Source organism: Somniosus microcephalus, unplaced genomic scaffold, assembly GCF_052327205.1.
Source record: "Somniosus microcephalus isolate GS21.2 unplaced genomic scaffold, FLI_Smic_1.0 scaffold59, whole genome shotgun sequence".
Lineage (NCBI taxonomy): Eukaryota > Metazoa > Chordata > Chondrichthyes > Squaliformes > Somniosidae > Somniosus > Somniosus microcephalus.
Window position 1 is genome coordinate 558,426 of NW_028225246.1, and position 13,890 is coordinate 572,315.

The following is a 13,890-nucleotide window of genomic DNA, read 5'->3' on the forward strand; positions in this document are numbered from 1 at the left end:
CCCTACCTTCCCCCTCCTCAACACCATGGTTGCAAGTTTGTGTAAAGCTACTCACTTCAGTCAATCACTCAAAATCAAATCTTGAGATATTTCAATTTGAAAACATTTTAACCATTTCAGAGCACTTTAAAAGCGTTTGGACTTCAAGACCTGGTTGAAACTTGTTTAGGTGAGGGGGAAATTGGCTTTTGCTTCAGTCTCTTCCAAAATCATGTTCGAAACTTAGGGGGAAAAAGTGTTTTTTACACTCATTTTTGGTGAAAAGTTCATTAAAAATCGTTAAAATCTTTCAAGTCTCACTGCAGCTTTGACAGAAGAAGTTGCTCCAAGTTTCTCCTTCCCCCTTCAATGCTGTCGTTAAACATCCGACAAAATAAAGTCTAATTCCAAACGGAGCTCCAATCAGAAAGTGAATAAAGTGGTTAAACTTCCGAAGAAGGCGGCGAGGTTATCTATCCCCAGCCTTGGCGATGAGCTGGGATCAGTTTTTGGAGATGTTGTTTCCTCTTTTTCTGTTGCCGTTCCCTCCGTCTCTAAGAGTCTGAGGTACAAACGGGGGCACAAACTATTTCCCTTTCTCGCAACATGATTTAAATAACCCTGGCTGATTTCCCTCTCTCTCTAACCCAGGGGTCACTGGACAATGATCAGGAGCAGGAACCCTGGCTGATTTTCCCCTCTCTCTAACCCAGGGGTCACTGGGCAGTGATCAGGAGCAGGAACCCTGCCTGATTTCCCCTCTCTCTAACCCAGGGATCACTGGACAGAGATCAGGAGCACGAACCCTGGCTCATTTCCCCTCTCTCTAACCCACGGGTCACTGGACAATGATCAGGAGCATGAACCCTGGATGGTTCCCCCTCTCTCTAGGTCACTGGATAGTGATCAGGAGCTGGAACCCTGGCTGATTTCCCTCTCTCTCTAACCCAGGGGCCACTGGACAATGATCAGGAGCAGGAACCCTGGCTGATTTCCCCTCTCTCTAACCCAGGGGTCACTGGATAGTGATCAGGAGCATGAACCCTGGCTGATTTCCCCTCTCTCTCTAACCCAGGTGTCACTGGACTGTGATAAGGAGCAGGAACCCTGGCTGATTTCACCTGTCTCTCTAACCCAGGGGTCACTGGACTGTGATCAGGAGCAGGAACCCTGGCTGATTTCCCCTCTCTCTCTAAACCAGGGGTCACTGGGCAGTGATCAGGAGCAGGAACCCAGGCTGATTTCCCCTCTCTCTAACCCAGGGGTCACTGGACAGTGATCAGGAGCATGAATCCTGGCTGATTTCCCCTCTCTCTCTAACCCAGAGGTCACTGGGCAGTGATCAGGAGCAGGAACCCAGGCTGATTTCCCCTCTCTCTAACCGAGGGGTCACTGGACTGTGATCAGGAGCAGGAACCCTGGCTGATTTCCCCTCTCTCTCTAACCCAGAGGTCACTGGGCAGTGATCAGGAGCCAGGAACCCAGGCTGATTTCCCCTCTCTCTAACCGAGGGGTCACTGGATAGTGATCAGGAGCAGGAACCCTGGCTGATTTCCCCTCTCTCTCTAACCCAGGGTTCACTGGACTGTAATCAGGAGCAGGAACCCTGGCTGCTTTCATCTCTCTCTAACCCAAGGGTCATTGGACAGTGATCAGGAGCACGAACCCTGGCTGATTTCCCCTCTCTCTAACCCAGGGGTCACTGGACTGTGATCAGGAGCAGGAACCCTGGCTGATTTCCCCTCTATCTCTAACCCAGGGGTCACTGGACAGTGATCAGGAGCAGGAACCCTGGCTGGTTCCCCCTCTCTCTAAACCAGGGGTCACTGGACTGTGATCAGGAGCAGGAACCCTGGCTGATTTCCCTCTCTCTCTAACCCAGGGGTCACTGGGCAGTGATTAGGAGCAGGAACCCAGGCTGACTTCCCTTCTCTCTAACCAGGCGTCACTGGATAGTGTTCAGGAGCAGGAACCCTGGCTGATTTCCTCCTCTCTCTAACTCAGGGGTCACTGGATAGTGATCAGGAGCAGGAACCCTGGCTGATTTCCCCTCTCTCTCTAACCCAGAGGTCACTGGGCAGTGATCAGGAGCAGGAACCCTGGCTGATTTCCCCTCTCTCTAACCGAGGGGTCACTGGACTGTGATCAGGAGCAGGAACCCTGGCTGATTTCCCCTCTCTCTCTAACCCAGGGTTCACTGGACTGTAATCAGGAGCAGGAACCCTGGCTGCTTTCACCTCTCTCTCTAACCCAAGGGTCGTTGGACAGTGATCAGGAGCACGAACCCTGGCTGATTTCCCCTCTCTCTCTAACCCAGGGGTCACTGGACAGTGATCAGGAGCAGGAACCCTGGCTGGTTCCCCCTCTCTCTAACGCAGAGGTCACTGGATAGTGATCAGGAGCTGGAACCCGGGCTGGTTTCCCCTCTCTCTAACCCAGGGGTTACTGGACAATGATCAGGAGCAGCAACTCTCGCTGATTTCCCTCTCTCTCTAACCAGGGGTCACTGGATAGTGATCAGGAGCAGGAACCCTGGCTGATTTCACCTGTCTCTCTAACCCAGGGGTCACTGGAAAATGATCAGGAGCAGGAACCCTGGCTGATTTCCCCTCTCTCTAACCCAGGAGTCACTGGACAGTGATCAGGAGCAGGAACCCTGGCTGGTTCCCCCTCTCTCTAACCCAGGGGTCACTGGACTGTAATCAGGAGCTGGAACCCGGGCTGATTTCCCCTCTCTCTAACCCAGGAGTCACTGGACAGTGATCAGGAGCACGAACCGTGGCTGATTTCCCTCTCTCTCTCACCCAGGTGTCACTGGACTGTGATCAGGAGCAGGAACCCTGGCTGATTTCCCCCTCTCTCTAACCCAGGGGTCACTGGACAGTGATCAGGAGCTAGAACCCGGGCTGATTTCCCCTCTCTCTAACCCAGGAGTCACTGGACAGTGATCAGGAGCACGAACCCTGGCTGATTTCCCTCTCTCTCTCACCCAGGTGTCACTGGACTGTGATCAGGAGCAGGAACCCTGGCTGATTTCCCCTCTCTCTAACCCAGGGGTCACTGGACAGTGATCAGGAGCAGGAACCCTGGCTGATTTCCCCCTCTCTCTAACCCAGGGGTCACTGGACAGTGATCAGGAGCAGGAACCCTGGCTGATTTCCCTCTCTCTCTATCCCAGGGGTCACTGGACTGTGATCAGGATCAGGAACCCCAGCTGATTTCCTCTCTCTCTAACTCAGGGGTCACTGGGCAGTGATCAGGAGCAGGAACCCTGGCTGATTTCCCCTCTCTAACCCAGGGGTCACTGGACAGTGATCAGGAGCAGGAACCCTGGCTGAATTCCCCTCTCTCTCTAACCCAGGGGTCACTGGGCAGTGATCAGGAGCAGGAACCCAGGCTGATTTCCACTCTCTCTAACCCAGGGTTCACTGGGCAGTGATCAGGAGCAGGAACCCTGGCTGATTTCCCTCTCTCTCTAACCCAGGGGTCACTGGGCATTGATCAGGAGCAGGAATCCTGGCTGATTTCCCCTCTCTCTAACCCAGGGGTCAGTGGATAGTGATCAGGAGCATGAACCCTGGCTGATTTCCCCTCTCTCTAACCCAGGGGTCACTGGACTGTGATCAGGAGCATGAGCCCTGGCTGATTTCCCTCTCTCTCTAACCCAGGGGTCACTGGACTGTGATCAGGAGCATGAACCCTGGCTGATTTCCCCTCTCTCTAACCCAGGGGTCACTGGACAGTGATCAGGAGCAGGAACCCTGGCTGATTTCCCTCTCTCTCTAACCCAGGGGTCAATGGGCAGTGATCAGGAGCAGGAACCCTGGCTGATTTCCCCTCTCTCTAACCCAGGGATCTCTGGATAGTGATCAGGAGCATGAACCCTGGCTGATTTCCCCTCTCTAACCCAGGAGTCACTGGACAGTGATCAGGAGCAGGAACCCTGGCTGATTTCCCCTCTCTCTAACCCAGGGGTCACTGGGCAGTGACCAGCAGCAGGAACCCTGGTTGATTTCCCCTCTCTCTAACCCAGGGATCTCTGGATAGTGATCAGGAGCAAGAACCCTGTCTGATTTCCCCTCTCTCTCTAACCCAGGGGTCACTGGACTGTGATCAGGAGCAGGAACCCTGGCTGATTTCCCCCCTCTCTCTAACCCAGGGGTCACTGGACAGTGATCAGGAGCAGGAACCCTGGCTGATTTCCCTCTCTCTCTATCCCAGGGGTCACTGGACTGTGATCAGGAGCAGGAACCCCAGCTGATTTCCTCTCTCTCTAACTCAGGGGTCACTGGGCAGTGATCAGGAGCAGGAACCCTGGCTGATTTCCCCTCTCTAACCCAGGGGTCACTGGACAGTGATCAGGAGCAGGAACCCTGGCTGAATTCCCCTCTCTCTCTAACCCAGGGGTCACTGGGCAGTGATCAGGAGCAGGAACCCAGGCTGATTTCCACTCTCTCTAACCCAGGGTTCACTGGGCAGTGATCAGGAGCAGGAACCCTGGCTGATTTCCCTCTCTCTCTAACCCAGGGGTCACTGGGCATTGATCAGGAGCAGGAATCCTGGCTGATTTCCCCTCTCTCTAACCCAGGGGTCAGTGGATAGTGATCAGGAGCATGAACCCTGGCTGATTTCCCCTCTCTCTAACCCAGGGGTCACTGGACTGTGATCAGGAGCATGAGCCCTGGCTGATTTCCCTCTCTCTCTAACCCAGGGGTCACTGGACTGTGATCAGGAGCATGAATCCTGGCTGATTTCCCTCTCTCTCTAACCCAGGGGTCAATGGGCAGTGATCAGGAGCAGGAACCCTGGCTGATTTCCCTCTCTCTCTAACCCAGGGGTCAATGGGCAGTGATCAGGAGCAGGAACCCTGGCTGATTTCCCCTCTCTCTAACCCAGGGATCTCTGGATAGTGATCAGGAGCATGAACCCTGGCTGATTTCCCCTCTCTAACCCAGGAGTCACTGGACAGTGATCAGGAGCAGGAACCCTGGCTGATTTCCCCTCTCTCTAACCCAGGGGTCACTGGGCAGTGACCAGCAGCAGGAACCCTGGTTGATTTCCCCTCTCTCTAACCCAGGGATCTCTGGATAGTGATCAGGAGCAAGAACCCTGTCTGATTTCCCCTCTCTCTCTAACCCAGGGGTCACTGGACTGTGATCAGGAGCAGGAACCCTGGCTGATTTCCCCTCTCTCTCTAACCCAGGGGTCACTGGACTGTGATCAGGAGCAGGAACCCTGGCTGATTTCCCCTCTCTCTAACCCAGGGATCTCTGGATAGTGATCAGGAGCAGGAACCCTGGCTGATTTCCCCTCTCTAACCCAGGGGTCACTGGACAGTGATCAGGAGCAAGAACCATGGCTGATTTCCCCTCTCTCTAACCCAGGGGTCACTGGACAATGATCAGGAGCAGGAACCCTGGCTGAATTCCCCGCTCTCTAACCCAGTGGTCACTGGTCAGTGATCAGGAGCAGGAACCCTGGCTGATTTCCTCCTCTCTCTAACCCAGGAGTCACTGGGCAGTGATCAGGAGCAGGAACCCCGGCTGATTTCCCCCTCTCTCTAAACCAGGGGTCACTGGGCAGTGATCAGGAGCAGGAACCCTGGCTGATTTCCCCTCTTTCCAACCCAGGGGTGACTGGGCAGTGATCAGGAGCAGGAACCCTGGCTGATTTCCCCTCTCTCTAACCCAGGAGTCACTGGACAGTAATCAGGAGCAGGAACCCTGGCTGATTTCCCATCTCTCTCTAACCCATGGGTCACTGGACAGTGATCAGGAGCAGGAATCCTGGCTGATTTCCCATCTCTCTAACACAGAGATCACTGGATAGTGATCAGGAGCGGGATAAGCATGGGATTGATCCGGGGCAATGGGGAGTGAGCGTGGCAGTAGGATTAGTTTGTGATTGATACAGGGCTAGAGGAGAGAGCTGGGCAGTGGGATTAGTTTGGGATTGATACAGGGCTATGGGGAGAGAGGGTGCAGTGGGATTAGTTTGGATATAACACAGGGCTATGGGGTGAAAGCAGGGCAGTGGACTTACGTTGGGGATTGATACAGGGCTATGGGGAGAGAGCGGGGCAGTGGGATTTGTTTGGGATTGATACAGGGCTATGGGGAGAAAGCGGGGCAGTGGGATTAATTTGGGGATTGATACAGGGCTATGGGGAGAAAGCGGGGCAGTGGGATTTGTTTGGATATAACACAGGGCTATGGGGAGAAAGCGGGCAGTGGCATTTGTTTGGCTATAACACAGGGCTATGGGGAGAAAGCGGGCAGTGGGCTTACGTTGGGGATTGATACAGGGCTATGGGGAGAGAGCAGGGCAGTGGAAATAGTTTGTGATTGATACAGGGCTATGGGGAGAAAGCAGGGCAGTGGGATTAGTTTGGGGATTGATACAGGGCTATGGGGTGAGAGCAGGGCAGTCTGATTAGTTTGGGATTGATACAGGGTTATCGGGAGCGAGTGAGGCATTGGGAATAGTTTGGGATTGATACAGGGCTATGGGGAGAGAGCGGTGCAGTGGGATTTGTTTGGATATAACACAGGGCTATGGGGAGAAAGCAGGGCAGTGGACTTATGTTGGGGATTGATACAGGGCTATGGGGAGAGAGCGGGGCTGTGGGATTTATTTCGGATTGATACAGAGCTATGGGGAGAAAGCGGGGCAGTGGGATTAATTTGGGGATTGATACAGGGCTATGGGGAGAAAGCGGGGCAGTGGGATTAGTTTGGATATAACACAGGGCTATGGGGAGAAAGCGGGCAGTGGGATTTGTTTGGATATAACACAGGGCTATGGGGAGAAAGCGGGCAGTGGGCTTACGTTGGGGATTGATACAGGGCTATGGGGAGAGAGCGCGGCAGTGGGATTAGGTTGGGGACTGATACAGGGCTATGGGGAGAGAGCGGGGCAGTGGGATTAGGTTGGCGATTGATAAAGGGCTAACAGGAGAGAGCAGGGCAGTGGGATTAGTTTGGGACTGAGACAGAGGGTTGTCAAGTAGCTGTTCCTAGTCCACTTTGGACAGATCCTGCCTTATCATATTAAAATCGGCCTGTTGTTTGCTAAATTTCCCCACTGAACTCACGGTTAATCTGCTTTATCAAAACGTGCCTGGATCTCCTGGTATATTTCAATACTGAACCTCGGTAGATTAAATAAAAGTGTTACCGTGATTTGATTTAAATGAAGAGGAGGGATTCACATGCGGATGAATGTTGGTCTGCAGATATCTGGGTACACCTTAGAAAAATGAAGCAAATAAAAGACAATTAAAGTCTGTTCTGGGTATTCCTACTGAGATTTGAATGAATTTTAGGCCGTGAGACTCACTGTCTTATACACAGGAGAGAAGGATTACATCAAACAAAGATAATGGCCCTGAAATCATGGTCTCCGTACCAATGACTTAGGCCTTGGTAGAGGCCCCGCAAGTTCCGTGTTTCCGTCTGCGCTGTGTATGCGCTGAATCCCCGGACTTGCAATCTATCAAGGTTTGCTACAGAATCGATAGAGTAAAGCTCTCTTTAAACCAGCCCATCAAAAACTCCCAGGGCAGGAACAACACGGGTTAGATACAGAGTGAAGCTCCCTCTACACTGTCCCATCAAACACTCCCAAGGCAGGTACTGCACGGGTTAGATACAGACAAAAAGCTCCCTCGACACTGTCCCATCAAACATTCCCAAGGCAGGTGCTGCACGGGTTAGATATATATAGTAATGCTCCCTCTACACTGTCCCATCAAACACTCCCAGGACTATGGGGAGAGAACGTGGCAGTGGGGTTAGTTTGGGATTGATGCAGGGCTATGGGGAGAGAGTGGGGCAGTGGGATTAGTTTGGGATTGATTCAGGGCTATGGGGGGAGAGCAGAGCAGTGGGATTAGTTTGGGATCAAGACAGAGCTATGGGGGGAAAGCGAGGCAGTGGGATTACTTTGGGATTGATACAGGGCTTTGGGGAGAGAGCGGGGCAGTGGGATTAGATTGGGGATTGATACAGGGCTACGGGGAGTCAGCAGGGCAGTGGGATTAGTTTGGGGATTGATACAGGGTATGGGGAGAGAGCGGGGCAGTGGGATTAGTTTGGGGATTGATACAGGGCTATGGGGAGAGAGCAGGGCAGTGGGATTAGTTTGGGGATTGAGACAGGGCTATGGGGAGAGAGTGGGGCAGTGGGATTAGTTTGGGATTGATTCAGGGCTATGGGGGGAGAGCAGAGCAGTGGGATTAGTTTGGGATTGATACAGGGCCATGGGGAGAGAGCGGGGCAGTGGGATTAGATTGGGGATTGATACAGGGCTACGGGGAGTCAGCAGGGCAGTGGGATTAGTTTGGGGATTGATACAGGGTATGGGGAGAGAGCGGGGCAGTGGGATTAGTTTGGGGATTGATACAGGGCTATGGGGAGAGAGCAGGGCAGTGGGATTAGTTTGGGGATTGATACAGGGCTATGGGGAGAGAGTGGGGCAGTGGGATTAGTTTGGGATTGATTCAGGGCTATGGGGGGAGAGCAGAGCAGTGGGATTAGTTTGGGATTGATACAGGGCCATGGGGAGAGAGCGGGGCAGTGGGATTAGTTTGGGGGTTGAAACAGGGCTATGGGGAGAGAGCGGGGCATTGGGATTAGTTTGGGATTGATACAGGACAATGGGGAGAGAGTGGGGCTTTGGGATTAGTTTTGGATTGATACAGGGCTATCGGGAGTGAACGGGGCACTGGGATTAGTTTGGGATTGATACAGGACTATGGGGAGAGAGTGGGGCTTTGGGATTAGTTTTGGATTGATACAGGGCTATCGGGAGTGAGCGGGGCACTGGCATTAGTTTGGGATTGATACAGGGCTATGGGGAGTGAGCGGGGCAGTGGGATTAGTTTGCGGATTGATACAGGGCTATGGGGAGAGAGCGGGGCAGTGGGATTAGTTTGCGGATTGATACAGGGCTATGGGGAGAGAGCGGGACGTTTGATTAGTTTGGGGATTGATACAGGGCTATGTAGAGAGCGGGGCAGTGGGATTAGTTTGGGATTGATACAGGGCTATCGGGAGAAATCGAGGCAGTGGGATTAGTTTGAGATTGATACAGGGCTATGGGGAGAGAGCGGGGTCGTGGGATTAATTTGGGATTGATACAGGGCTATGGGGAGAGAGCGGGGCAGTGGGATTAGTTTGGGATTGATACAGGGCTATGGGGAGAGAGCGGGGCAGTGGGATTAGTTTGGGATTTGATACAGGGCTATGGGGTGAGAGCGGGGCAGTGTGATTTGTTTGTAATTGATACAGGGCTATGGGGAGAGTGCGGGGCAGTGGGATTAATTTGGGATTGATACAGAGCTATGGGGAGAGAGCGGGGCAGTGGGATTAGGTTGGGGACTGATACAGGGCTATGGGGAGAGAGCGAGGCAGTGGGATTCGGTTGGCGATTGATAAAGGGCTAACAGGAGAGAGCAGGGCAGTGGGATTAGTTTGGGGCTGAGACAGAGGGTTGTCAAGTAGCTGTTCCTAGTCCACGTTGGACAGATCCTGCCTTAAAATCGGCCTGTTGTTTGCTAAATTTCCCCACTGAACTCATTGTTAATCTGCTTTATCAAAACGTGCCTGGATCTCCTGGTATATTTCAATACTGAACCTTGGTAGATTAAATAAAAGTGTTACCGTGATTTGATTTAAATGCAGAGGAGGGATTCACATGCGGATGAATGTTGGTCTGCAGATATCTGGGTACACCTTAGAAAAATGAAGCAAATAAAAGACAATTAAAGTCTGTTCTGGGTATTCCTACTGAGATTTGAATGAATTTTAGGCCGTGAGACTCACTGTCTTATACACAGGAGTGAAGGATTACATCAAACAAAGATAATGGCCCTGAAATCATGGTCTCCGTACCAACGACTTAGGCCTTGGTAGAGGCCCCGCAAGTTCCGTGTTTCCGTCTGCGCTGTGTATGTGCTGAATCCCCGGACTTGCAATCTATCAAGGTTTGCTACAGAATCGATAGAGTAAAGCTCTCTTTAAACCAGCCCATCAAAAACTCCCAGGGCAGGAACAAGACGGGTTAGATACAGAGTGAAGCTCCCTCTACACTGTCCCATCAAACACTCCCAACGCAGGTACTGCACGGGTTAGATACAGAGTAAAGCTCCCTCTACGCTGTCCCATCAAACACTCCCAAGGCAGGTACAGCACGGGTTACATATAGAGTAATGCTCCCTCTACACTGTCCCATGAAACACTCCCAAGGCAGGTACCGCACAGGTTAGATACAGACAAAAAGCTGCCTCTACACTGTCCCATCAAACATTCCCAAGGCAGGTGCTGCACGGGTTAGATATATATAGTAATGCTCCCTCTACACTGTCCCATCAAACACTCCCAGGGATATGGGGAGAGAACGTAGCAGTGGGGTTAGTTTGGGAATGATGCAGGGCTATGGGCAGAGAGTGGGGCAGAGGGATTAGTTTGGAATTGATGCAGGGCTATTGGGAAAAGTTTGGGATTGAGGCAGGGCTATGGGGAGAGAGTGGGGCAGTGGGATTAGTTTGGGATTGATTCAGGGCTATGGGGGGAGAGCAGGGCAGTGGGATTAGTTTGGGATCAAGACAGAGCTATGGGGGGAAAGCGAGGCAGTGGGATTAGTTTGGGATTGATACAGGGCTATGGTGAGAGAGCGGGGCAGTGGGATTAGTTTGGGGTTGGTACAGGACTATGGGGAGAGAGCGGGGCAGTGGGATTAGTTTGGGGATTGATACAGGGCTATGGGGAGAGAGCGGGGCAGTGGGATTAGTTTGGGGATTGATACAGGGCTATGGGGAGAGAGCGGGGCAGTGGGATTTGTTTGGGATTGATACAGGGCTTTGGGGAGAAAGCAGGGCAGTGGAAATAGTTTGTGATTGATACAGGGCTATGGGGAGAAAGCGGGGCAGTGGGATTAGTTTGGTGATTGATACAGGGCTATGGGGAGAAAGCGGGGCAGTGGGATTAGTTTCGGGATTGATACAGGGCTATGGGGAGAAAGCGGGGCAGTGGGATTAGTTTGGTGATTGATACAGGGCTATGGGGAGAGAGCGGGGCAGTGGGATTTGTTTGGGATTGATACAGGGCTATGGGGAGAAAGCGGGGCAGTGGGATTAGTTTCGGGATTGATACAGGGCTATGGGGAGAAAGCGGGGCAGTGGGATTAGTTTGGTGATTGATACAGGGCTATGGGGAGAGAGCGGGGCAGCGGGATTAGTTTGGGGATTGAAACAGGGCTATGTGGAGAGAGCGGGGCATTGGGATTAGTTTGGGATTGATACAGGACTATGGGGACAGAGTGGGGCTTTGGGATTAGTTTTGGATTGATACACGGCTATCGGGAGTGAGCGGTGCACTGGGATTAGTTTGGGATTGATACAGGGCTATGGGGAGTGAGCGGGGCAGTGGGATTATTTTGCGGATTGATACAGGGCTATGGGGAGAGAGCGGGGCAGTGGGATTAGTTTGGGATTGATACAGGGCTATGGGGAGAGAGCGGGGCAGTGGGATTAGTTTGGGATTGATACAGGGCTATCGGGAGTGAGCAGGGCACTGGGATTAGTTTGTGATTGATACAGGGCTATGGGGAGTGAGCGGGGCAGTGGGATTATTTTGCGGATTGATACAGGGCTATGGGGAGAGAGCGGGGCAGTGGGATTAGTTTGGGGATTGATACAGGGCAATGGGGAGACAGAGGGGCAGTTTGATTCGTTTGGGATTGATACAGGACTATGGGGAGAGAGCGGGACAGTGGGATTAGCTTGGGGATTGATACAGGGCTATGGGGAGAGAGTGGGGCAGTGGGATTAGTTTGGGGATTGATACAGGGCTATGGGGAGTGAGCGGGGCAGTGGGAATAGTTTGGGATTGATACAGGGCTATCCGGAGAGAGCGGGGCAGTGGGATTAGTTTGGGATTTGATACAGGGCTATGGGGTGAGAGCGGGGCAGTGTGATTTGTTTGGGATTGATACAGGGCTATGGGGAGAGTGCAGGACAGTGGGATTAGTTTGGGATTGATACAGAGCTATGGGGAGAGAGCGGGGCAGTGGGATTAGTTTGGGGATTGATACAGGGCTATGGGGAGAGAGCGGGGCAGTGTGATTAGTTTGGAATTGATACAGGGCAATCGGAAGAGAGCGGGGCAGTGGGATTCGTTTCGGGATTGATACAGGGCTTTGGGGTGAGAGCAGGGCAGTCTGATTAGTTTGGGATTGATACAGGGTTATCGGGAGCGAGCGAGGCATTGGGAATAGTTTGGGATTGATACAGGGCTATCGGGAGAGATCGGGGCAGTGTGATTAGTTTGGGATTGATACAGGGCTATGGGGAGGGAGTGGGGCTTTGGGATTAGTTTAGGATTGATACAGGCCTATCGGGAGTGAGCGGGGCACTGGGATTAGTTTGGGATTGATACAGGGCTTTGGGGAGTGAGCGGGGCAGTGGGATTAGTTTGCGGATTGATACAGGGCTATGGGGAGTGAGCGGGGCAGTGGGATTAGTTTGGGATTGATACAGGGCTATGGGGAGAGAGCGGGGCAGTTGGATTAGTTTGGGATTGATAAACGGCTATGGGGAGAGAGCGGGGCAATGGGATTAGTTTTGGGGATTGATACAGGGCTTTGGGGAGATAGCGGGGCAGTGTGATTAGTTTGGGATTGATGCAGGACTATGGGGAGAGAGCGGGGCAGTGGGATTAGTTTAGGATTGATGTAGGGCTATGGGGGGAGAGCGGGTCAGTGGGATTAGGTTGGGGACTGATACAGGGCTATGGGGAGAGAGCGAGGCAGTGGGATTAGGTTGGCGATTGATAAAGGGCTAACAGGAGAGAGCAGGGCAGTGGGATTAGTTTGGGACTGAGACAGAGGGTTGTCAAGTAGCTGTTCCCAGTCCACTTTGGACAGATCCTGCCTTATCATATTAAAATCGGCCTGTTGTTTGCTAAATTTCCCCACTGAACTCATTGTTAATCTGCTTTATCAAAACGTGCCTGGGTCTCCTGGTATATTTTAATACTGAACCTCGGTAGATTAAATGAAAGTGTTACCGAGAATTGATTTAATGCAGAGGAGGGATTCACATGCGGATGAATGTTGGTCTGCAGATATCTGGGTACACCGTAGAAAAATGAAGCAAATAAAAGACAATTAAAGTCTGTTCTGGGTATTTTTACTGAGATTTGAATGAATTTTAGGCCGTGAGACCCACTGTCTTATGCACAGGAGTGAAGGATTACATCAAACAAAGATAATGGCCCTGAAATCATGGTCCCCGTACCAACGACTTAGGCCTTGGTAGAGGCCCCGCAAGTTCCGTGTTTCCGTCTGCGCTGTGTATGCGCTGAATCCCCGGACTTGCAATCTATCAAGGTTTGCTACAGAATCGATAGAGAAAAGCTCTCTTTAAACCAGCCCATCAAAAACTCCCAGGGCAGGAACAACACGGGTTAGATACAGAGTGAAGCTCCCTCTACACTGTCCCATCAAACACTCCCATGGCAGGGACTGCACGGGTCAGATACAGAGTAAAGCTCCCTCTATGCTGTCCCATCAAACACTCCCAAGGCAGGTACAGCACGGGTTAGATATAGAGTAATGCTCCCTCTACACTGTCCCATCAAACACTCCCAAGGCAGGTACCGCACGGGTTAGATACAGACAAAAACCTCCCTCTACACTGTCCCATCAAACATTCCCAAGGCAGGTGCTGCACGGGTTAGATATATATAGTAATGCTCCCTCTACACTGTCCCATCAAACACTCCCAGGGCTATGGGGAGAGAACGTGGCAGTGGGGTTAGTTTGGGAATGATGCAGGGCTATGGGCGGAGACTGGGGCAGAGGGATTAGTTTGGAATTGATGCAGGGCTATGGGGGGAGAGCAGGGCAGTG